Consider the following 10831-nt stretch of genomic DNA (forward strand, 5'->3'; position numbering starts at 1 on the left):
ACAAATGGCAAGTAAACACATGACATTAGCCATCAGGGGATTGTGAATGAAAACCTCAGTGAGATACCACTTTACACTTACTAGGGTGGCTCTAATAAAAAAGGCAGACAATAACAAATGTTAATAACAAATGGTGGCCAGAATGTGGAGCCGGCCGGGTAGCTCAGTTGGTTGAGTGTTGTCCCGTACTCCAAAAAGGCTTCGGATTCAATCCCTGGTCAGGGAGCATACAGGGAGCGACCAATCAATGTTTCTCTCTCACATCGATGTTTCTTTTTTTCTCTCTCTCCCTTCTTCTCTCTCTCAAATTAATAAACATATCCCCAGGTGAAGATTTTTTTAAAAAAGGAAAAGAATGTGGAGATATTGGAACTCTTGTACATTGTTGATGGGAATGTAAATGACACAGACACTTTAGAAAACGGTTACCATATAACACAGCCACTCCTAGGCAAATATCAAGAGAAATGAGAACATACATTCACGTAAAAAACTTGCATATGAACTTATAACAGCATTCTTCCTTATAGCCTAAAGCCAGTTAATGTATTTAGTGTACAAAACAGTGTCCTTTAGGTGAGTGTTTCATTAGCACTGCCTATAGAATAAGTCTGTAAGCCCATAAATGCGGTACCATGTCTGATTTTGCTCATTATTTTATGTCCTGCACGAAGCAAAGGGCTCAACATAGGGGAGACAGTCAATGAGTAGTTGTTGAATTAATGAATGAATGATATGCAAAGAAAAGAACACCCAAATAATATGGCTAGCACTTTCTCTCCCTTAAGAAACTTAATCCTGGCCTAACCGGTTTGGCTCAGTGGATAGAGCGTCGGCCTGCAGACTGAAGGGTCCCAGGTTCGATTCCAGTCAAGAGCATGTACCTTGGTTGCAGGCACATCCCCAGTAGGGGGTGTGCAGGAGGCAGCTGATCAATGTTTCTCTCTCATCGATGTTTCTAACTCTCTATCCCTCTCCCTTCTCTGTAAAAAAATTAATAAAATATATTTTAAAAAAGAAAAAAAGAAACTTAATCCTATTTGGAGAGTTGGTTGGTGGAATAGGAACAAGGGAAGTTAGTTATAGAAATCAGATATTGCCCTAACCGGTTTGGCTCAGGGCATAGAGCGTCGGCCTGCGGGCTGAAGGGTCCTAGGTTCGATTCCGGTCAAGGGCATGTACCTTGGTTGCAGGTATATCCCCAGTACGGGGTGTGCAGGAGGCAGCTGATTGATGTTTCTCTCTATCCTCCTCCCTTCCTCTCTGTAAAAAATCAATAAAATATATATATTCTTTAAAAATCAGATATTCTATTGAAAAATTTTAAAGTGACATATGACATATATACAGGATTCTCCTTGACAGAGTGTAAACTAAAGTTGGAACAAGATGGAGATTAGCATCATCCCTGTTAAACTCAAGGAACATACATACCAGTGTCCCAGTGCATATAAATGTGAAATGTATCTCAATGCATTGTCACAAAGCGAGCATAACCTTGGGAATCCATGACCCCTCCCAATGACTACCTTCTCCCTCCACCCCAACCAAACACTTTCATGACTTCGAACACAGCTTTATTTTGCTGGGTTTAAATGTATTTAAATGAAATCATGCAGTAATTTTTTTTTAGTGTCTGGCTTTTTTGGTTCAGCATTTATCTGTGATTCAAGTGGAGCTGTAGTTCATTTATTTCATTGCCATATAGTACTCCAACATGAATACCCTGCAGTGTATGTATCTGTTCTTCTCTTGATGGGCATTTGGCTCGTGTCCAGTTTGGAGCTATTATGAATAATGCTGCTATAAATATTCCTGTGCATGGCTTCTGAGGTCTTTCATATGCATTTCTGTTAGCTCTGTCCCTGAGCGTGGAACCGCAGCATTTCAGGACACGCTCTGTTCAGGTTGAATAATACTGACAGACAGTTTTCAGCCTGTATGAGAATGCCAATCACTCCACATCCTCCCCAGCACTCAGTGGCTTTTAGTGGCTCCATATTTAGTAGCTGATGTCTCCCTTTCAGATAGGAGGGTCTTAGCTAGAGGAATGGCAATGGTTTCCTGCTTGGACAGCTCCTCTCCAGCACTCATCTGTGTATAGCTCAGCCTAGCCAACCTAACTTTTTGGGGTTCATTTCTTTCTTCTGATGTTACGAAATATTACAAGGCTACACAAAGAACAGAAAATAATAGAATTGATGCCATATCTCGCCTCTCACATTTGCCAAGTCTCAAGATTTTGTCATTTGTTTCAGATCACTTTTTAAAAACAAAACATTACAAAACAATTGCAATCATCCCTTCACCCCCAAAACAGATGTAATTACTGTCCTAAATTTATCTCTTTTAGTTGTTATAATTTTACTATATATGTATGTATATATAAACAATATATAGTATTGTTTTACATGTCTTAAAACTTTACAGATGCCCTGGCCAGTGTGTTCAGTGATTAGAGCATCAGACCATGCACCAAAATGTCATAGTTTAATTCCTGGTCAAAGGCACAAACCTGGGTTGTGGGTTCGCTCCCTGCCCCCAGTCAGGGCGCATGTGGGAGGCAACCAGTCCATGTGTCTTTCTCACATCAATGTTTCTCTCTCTCTCTTCCCCTCCCTCTCTCCTTTCTACTCTCTCTGAAAAGCAATGGAAAAATATCCTCAGATGAGGATTAAGAAAAAAACTTTATAGATGATATCATCCCATAAGTGTCCTTCTGCATCATGATGTTATTGGTTAATGTGATTTTGAGATTTGGCCATGTTTACTCATTCTTGGTGTTTGGGATATACTAGTAAACAAAGCTCACAAAATCTCTGCCCTCGTGAGACTTATATTCTAGCAGGGAAAGACAGTAAACATTAAGTATATGTAAATGATACCGTATGTTTGAAGGGAGATCATGCTAGAGAGAAAAGCAGAGTAGGGCAGCTGGGCTCAGGAGCATCAAGGGGAGAGGCACTTATGATTGTAATTTGTAAACTGAGTGGTTGAGGAGGGCCTCATATTGAAGGTGATACCTGAGCCTAGACTTTTATTATTATTACTAGGGGCCCAGTGCATGAATTCGTGCACCTTGAAAGGAACTGTGCTCTGTGAGGTACAGGGGTGGGTCTTAGCCCATCCTCTGCACCCCCACCTGATCCCTCCTGCTGCGGCCCCTTGGTCCCCTGTCTGCCAGCAGCCCCGTTCCTGCTGCCACTGCTCCCACGCACTGAAGGCACCGGCCCTGCTCGCACCTGCTGACATCGTGGAACGATTGGGGCAGGTGCAATAGGGGCCAGCTCCATCAGTGGGTGCGAGCGGTGGCTGCTGCCCCTATTGCCCCTCAGGAGCAGGGGGAAGGGGAGAAGCCCTCAGGGGAGATTGGGGCCAGTAGCCGCTGCTCACACCTGCTGACAGCACCGAGCAATTGGGACTGGTGCCGGGCACCTGCAGCGGGTGCAAGCAGTGGCTCCAGCGCTGGCTGCAGTGCAAGTGGGGCCCGAGCTGGCAGTGGGTGCGAGCGGGGCTGGGGCTGGCACCGGCAGCAGGTATAAGCGCCAGGCGGGACTGTGGCATGCGGGAGCAAATAATTTTCAGTAACCACCAGAGTCTCACCCTGATGACAGTGACCAGTGCCCTGCCTTGGTCTGGCGCCCCCGCTCACCTCCTCCGCCATCCTGCCGTGGCCAATGCCCGCCATGTTCTGTGCATTCCCCCTGGTGGTCAGCACACGTCATAGTGACCAGTTGTTCGGTTGTTCGGTTCTTCCAGTTGTTCCGCTGTTCAGTCTATTTGCATATTAGTCTTTTATTATATAGGATTATTTTTAATGCTCACCTGAGGATATTTTTTCCATTGATTTCTAGAGAGATTGGAAGGGAAGGAGGATAAGAGGAGAATGTGGAGGGGGAGAAGGAGGAGGAGGAGGAGAGAGAAAGAGAAACATCAATTGGTTGCCTCCTGCACATGCCCCAAAAGGGGCTGGGGAACCTGCAACTGACTTACGTGCCCTTGATAGAGATTTGAACCCTTGACCCTTTGGTCCGCAGGCCAATGCTCTAATAACTGAGAAAAAGTGGCCAGGGCTGAGCCTCGACTTAATGAAGGCAAAGGAGAGAGCCAGAGAGAGCACTCCAGGTAATGTCAGAAAAATAACAGGTGGGATGGAGGATGCCAATAAAGGAGGAACTTATAGTCCATTGTAAGGACTTTGTCTTCATTGGAATGAAATGGGGAGCCATTGAAAACTTACTTAATTTTTAAATGTTGATACATGTAACTCTGCTTCATTTTTTAAACTTCAGCATAGTGTTCTATTGTATGATCATACATTTATTTATTTATTTATTCTCCTACTTGTGGACATTTAAGTTGTCTTCATTTTTATTATATACAATGCTGCAGTGGACATTCTTGTATTTGTCCCTTGGAGCACATGTGAGAGAATTTTTCTAGGAGGGGAATTACTGGGTTGTGAGGTATTTTCCTCTTAAATGTTATTAGCTATGGCCAAATTACTCTGCAAAGAGTATGTTCCATTTATACTGAGAAGTTTCATTTGCTGCACAGCCTCACCAGTCCTTGAAATGTCTCTTTGTGGTTTTAAATTTTTAAATTAATTTGAGAGAGAGAGAGAGAGGAGGGGAGGGGAGAGAGAGATAAAACATCCACTTTTGTTGTTCCACCTATTCATGCATTCATTGGTTGATTCTTGTATGTGCCCTGACCAGGGATGGAACCAACTGAGCCTCCTGGCCAGGGCTCTCCTTGTGGTTTTAATTGGCATTTCCCCATTCCTGGTAAGGTTGAACACCTTTTCACATGTTTATCTGTGGTTTGGGCTTTTCTTCTAATTGCTTATTCATGTCCTTTGATCATTCTCCAGTGGAGATAGCTCTTATTTTAAGTTAATTTTTAGGAGTTCTTTATACTTTATTCTAGATACTGATCTGTTATTGATTATATATAACTAGAGGCCCATTGCGGGAAGATTCCGCAAGAACAGGGTTTCCTGAGATCGGAGCGAAGCAGAGAAGGGAGCGAAGCCCACCGAGGAGGGCTTCGCTCCCTTCTCTGCTGCCTCGCTTCCTCCCTTCGCCGCTTTACCCTTGGCTCCCTCCCTTCCCCGCCGCCTCGGCTCCCTCCCTTCCCCGCCACCTCAGCTCCTTCCTGTGTCCTCTGCTTCGCCTCCCTCCCATGTCCGCCGCCTCGCTCCCTCCCTTCTCTGCCACTTCACTCCCTCCCGTGTCTGCTGCCTCAACTCTGCTCCCATCTCTGCTACCTCCGATCTGTTCCCTTCTCCGCCACTTGGCTCCCTTCTACACTGTCTTCAGTCTTCGCTGGGCGCCTGTGTATGCAAATTAACTGCCATCTTTGTTGGATTAATTTGCATACTCTTCTGGTTGGCTGGTGGGCATAGCGAAGGTATGGTCAATTAGCATCTTTGTCTTTTATTAGTGTAGATGCAAATATCTTCTCTCCTTTTGTGGCTTGTCTTCATTTTTAAAAGGGCATCTTTATTGTACAGAAGTTTTAAATTTTTATATAGTTGAATATTGGTATCCTTTTAAGGCTTGTGCTTTTTTGCATCTTATTTTAAAAACTAGAGGCCTGGTGCATGAAAATTCATGCACCTGAGGGGAGGTCCCTCAGCCCTGCCTGCCACCTCTCACAGTCCGGGAGCCCTCAGGGGCGGGAGGCAACCCCGCGATCAGGGGAAGGTGATGCCCCATCACACCTCTGCTGCTGCCACTGCCAGCAGCGCAAGCCTTGGCCGAATCTAGTTACCTGTGCATAGGGCGGCCCTGGGCAGCTGCCATCCAAGGCTTGCCTGTACCTTGGGCCGACCCTGGGCAGCTGGGGGGCTGAGGGGACTGGGGGACTCCAGAGGCAGGGCTGAGGGGACTGGGTGCCACCAACTTGTGGCTGTGGGCGCTGCCATCTTTGAGGATGTGGCAGTTGTATGCATATTCCCTCCTTATTGGATGTGGGCGCCGCCATCTTTGCGACAGTGTGAGGATCAATTAGCATATTCCCTCTTTATTAGAATTAGATAGGATGCTCCTCCATGCCAAAGTCATAACATTTTCTTCTATTCATTCTTCTTTTATATTTGCTAATACCATCAGTTTGGTTAGTGTTAAGAGGAAAGGGGAAGACTGATCTGTCCCTTTAATGGTGGCATATCTTGCCTGTCTTCTTTAATATTTTTAAATTCTTTAATGCTGATTTCATGGTTTAACTCTCTGTAGGCACGTGTATTTTCCTTATTTCCAGGTTCCAGAGAAAGCTTTACTAAAACATCCAAATCCTAAGCAGATATTCATTTAATGGGACTAATGGGACTGAAGTGGGGCCAGGAATCTGCATTTTGATACAAAACTCAGGTGATTTTGATGCAAGAGGTCACCTTTTAAACTACTAGGTAGTGTTTAATCACCCAGGTGCTTGCCCGCTTGCGAGTAAACCCACGTTTGCTAGGTGATGATTTAGTTGCAGTCTGCCTCTGGTTCCTCTTTGATGAAAGTCCCTCCCTGGAAGAGTCCGTTCCCCCCTCCCCCCACAGTAGTAGTGAAGTCCATGGTGAGTCCCAGGTATAAAGGCTTCGCTCAGGCCTGGCACGTGGTAGGGCTCTAAATGGAGGATGTTCATTAACCCTGAAGGTCTCAGCTCTGGGGTGACCCCTGCCTCCCTCCTGGACTCATTTCCTGCCATGCTCCCCTTCTTGGGCAAGTCATTAATTCCTCAGCGCCTCGATTTCTCCTCTGTAAACTGGTGTTAATAATCTCTGCTTTACAAGGTTGTTGTAAGGATTAGAAATGGCGTATAGAACGCCCAGGACAGTGCCGGCATGTGGTGCTGTGACAGGGTCTGTGCGAGCTGAGCAGCTATGTTTTTAATTGTGGGGGAGCTGAAACTTGAACTTCAGAAGCGGTTCTCACGGGGAGCTATGGCCCCAGGCTAGTCTCCTTGTTCTCTCCCAGTGCATAGAACCACCATGGACCAACAGGCTTTCAGTGAAGTTTTGATAAATTAATGTTTCTTTCAGTGTAATACACAATTCTTATATTTCATTATCACCTCCAATGAAGCCACAAAACTGGGAAACATTTTTTATTATTTCACTTAACAGGTTCTTATACAGAGCTCACAATATGTCAGGCCCTGTTCTAAGTGCTTCTTCGTAATTAACTCATTTAATCCCTAACGATCCTATAAGGTAGATACTGTTATTGGTCTCATTTTATAGATGGGGAAGCTGATCTAAGGAGCAGCCCTATACAGAGTGAGCGGAGCCCTCCGAGTGTGCTGCATTCAGCATCCTGGGACTCCATGCGTGGAAGAAAGTAATTCAACTACTGTTCTTTCCTGAAGCTTCTGCCTCTGATTGCAGTGGTTTAGTATGGGGCAAAGAACCCTTTAAATGGAAAATCATATATCCTTGAGCAATATTAATTGTATATAAATTTTGTATTTTAAAACCCATCCTACCACTTCACACCCATTAAGATGGTTACTATGAAAACAAAACAACGAACAACATAAGCGTAGTCAAGGATGTGGAGAATTGGAACCATTGTGGTATGCTGTTGGTGAAAGTAAAATAGTGCAGCTAGTATGAAAAACAGTATGGCAGTTCCTCAAAATATTAAGAATAGAATTACCTTATGATCCAGCAACCCCTCTTCTGAGTATGTACCCAAAGACTTGAAAGCAGGGATTCAAAGAATATTTGTACACCCATGTTCATAGCAGCATTACTACAAGAGCCAAAAGGTGGAAGCAACCCAAGACAATATGGTGCATATAGTTGACCCTTGAACTACACTGACTGCCCCCCCCCCCACACGCACAATTGAAAATCTGCATATAACTTTTAACCCCCCTAAAACTTTACTAATAGCCTACTGTTGACTGGAAGCCTTATTGATAACATAAATGATTTTATGTTATATGCAATATGTACTATATACTTACAATAAAGTAAGCTAGAAAAAAGAAAATGTTATTAGGAAAATCATGCCCTGGCCGGTGTGGGTCAGTTGGTTGGGCATGCACCAAAAGGTTGCTGGTTCCTTTCCCGGTCAGGACACATGCCTGAGTTGTGGGCTCAATCCCCAGTAGGGGCATGCAGAAGGCAGCCAATCCATGTTTCGCTCCCAGATCCATATCCATGTTTCTCTCCTTCTCCCTTCCTCTCTCTCTCTCAAAATCAATTTTAAAAATCTTTGAAAAGAAAATCATAAGGAAGAGAAAATACATCTAGAGTACTGTATGTATTTATTGAAAAAAATCCACATATAAGTGGACCCGTTCAGTTCAAACCTGTGTTGCTCAAAGGTCAACTATACATACAATGGAATATTAACTCTGCCTTAAAAAGGAAAGAAATTCTGACACATGTTACAACATGGATGAACCTTGAGGACAATATGCTAAGTGAAATAAGCCAGGCACAAAAAGACACATACTCGAGAGAAACCAAGATGGCGGCATAGGTTAACGCCGGAGATTGCTGCCTCGAACAACCACTTCAAAAAACAACTAAAAGATGGAACGGACATCATCCAGAACCACAGGAAGGCTGGCTGAGTGGAAATTCTAAAACTAGGAGGAAAGAGAATATCATACCCAGACTCAGAGGAGGCGCAGTGCTGAAGTGAAATACTCAGGTGCGGAGTGCACGCGGAGCGGGCTGGAGGCGAAGGGCGCGGTTGTTGTTTTCAATCGGGAGGGAGTTTCAGACTCTAGCTCCAGCTCCAGGTGAGTCTCTAGGGACCCAGACTCAAACGGGAGAAGCGGGACTGTCTGGCTTCGGTCGGAACTCGAAGGCAGCTTTCTCTCCGAGGTTTGCAGCGGTTGCTGGGACTCTGTGAGGCAGAGCCCCTAGGGACGGAACTGAGAGCCACCATAACTGCTCTCTCCGGCCCCCCCTGTAGATCCCCAGGGACCCGCCCCGCCCCGCCCAAGCCCTGCGCAGAGCCATTTGCCGGATAGCCTCAGGCAAACGCTAGATTAGTACCGCCCTAGAGATCCAGCACAGAAGCTCTCCCACTGCAGACACAGCAAACTCTCATAGCCAGTTAGCCTGGAGGTCAAATCACCCCCGGTATTGCCATACCGACAACAATCAAGGCTTAACTACAACAAGACTGCGCACAAAGACCACTAGGGGGTGCACCAAGAAAGCATAAAAAATGCGGAGACAAAGAAACAGGACAAAACTGTCAATGGAGGATATTGAGTTCAGAACCACACTTTTTTTTTTTTTTTTAAATATATTTTATTGATTTTTTACAGAGAGGAAGGGAGAGAGATAGAGAGCTAGAAACATCGATGAGAGAGAAACATCGATCAGCTGCCTCCTGCACATCTCCCACTGGGGATGTGCCTGCAACCCAGGTACATGCCCTTGACCGGAATCGAACCTGGGACCTTTCAGTCCGCAGGCCGACGCTCTATCCACTGAGCCAAACCGGTTCCGGCAGAACCACACTTTTAAGGTCTCTTAAGAACTGTCTAGAAGCCGCTGATAAATGTAGTGAGATCCTCAAGAAATCTAATGAGACTCTCAATGTTATGATAAAGAACCAACTAGAAATTAAGCATACACGGACTGAAATAACGAATACTATACAGACTCCCAACAGCAGACCAGAGGAGTGCAAGAATCAAGGCAAAGATTTGAAATGCGAAGAAGCAAAAAACACCCAACCAGAAAAGCAAAATGAAAAAAGAATCCGAAGATAGTGTAAGGAGCCTCTGGGACAGCTTCAAGCGTACCAACATCAGAATTATAGGGGTGTCAGAAGATGAGAAAGAGCAAGATATTGAAAACCTATTTGAAGAAATAATGACAGAAAACTTCCCCCACCTGGTGAAAGAAATAGACTTACAGGTCCAGGAAGCGCAGAGAACCCCAAACAAAAGGAATCCAAAGAGGACCACACCAAGACACATCATAATTAAAATGCCAAGAGCAAAAGACAAAGAGAGAATCTTAAAAGCAGCAAGAGAAAGAAACTCAGTTACCTACAAGGGAATACCCATACGACTGTCAGCTGATTTCTCAGCAGAAACTTAGCAGGCCAGAAGGGAATGGCAAGAAATATTCAAAGTGATGAATAGCAAGAACCTACAACCAAGATTACTTTATCCAGCAAAGCTATCATTCAGAATTGAAGATCAGATAAAGAGCTTCACAGATAAGGAAAAGCTAAAGGAGTTCATCACCACCAAACCAGTATTATATGAAATGCTGAAAGGTATCCTTTAAGAAGAGGAAGAAGAAGAAAAAGGTAAAGATACAAATTATGAACAACAAACATGCATCTATCAACAAGTGAATCTAAGAATCAAGTGAATAAATAATCTGGTAATCATAATAGAATCAGGGACATAGAAAGGGAATGGTCTGACTATTCTTGGGGGGGAAAGGGGTGTGGGAGATGCAGGAAGAGACTGGACAAAAATCGTGCACCTATGGATGAGGACAGTGGGTGGGGAGTGAGGGCGGAGGGTGGGGCGGGAACTGGGAGGAGGGGAGTTATGGGGGGAAAAAAGAGGAACAAATGTAATAATCTGAACAATAAAGATTTAATTTTTTTTTAAAAAAAGACACATACTGTATGATTCCACTTATATGAGATACCTAGGGTAATCAATTTAGAGACAGGATGAATAGTGGTTGCCAGGGGCTGGGAAAGGGGTAGAACAGGAAGTTATTATTTCATAGGTACAGTTTCAGTCTCACAAGATACAAATGTAATTATTTCTACAAAACTGTACACTTAAAAATGGTTAGGAGGATAAATTTTGTTATATGCATTCTGCCACAATGAAA

Source organism: Myotis myotis, unplaced genomic scaffold, assembly GCF_014108235.1.
Source record: "Myotis myotis isolate mMyoMyo1 unplaced genomic scaffold, mMyoMyo1.p scaffold_m19_p_15, whole genome shotgun sequence".
NCBI lineage: Eukaryota > Metazoa > Chordata > Mammalia > Chiroptera > Vespertilionidae > Myotis > Myotis myotis.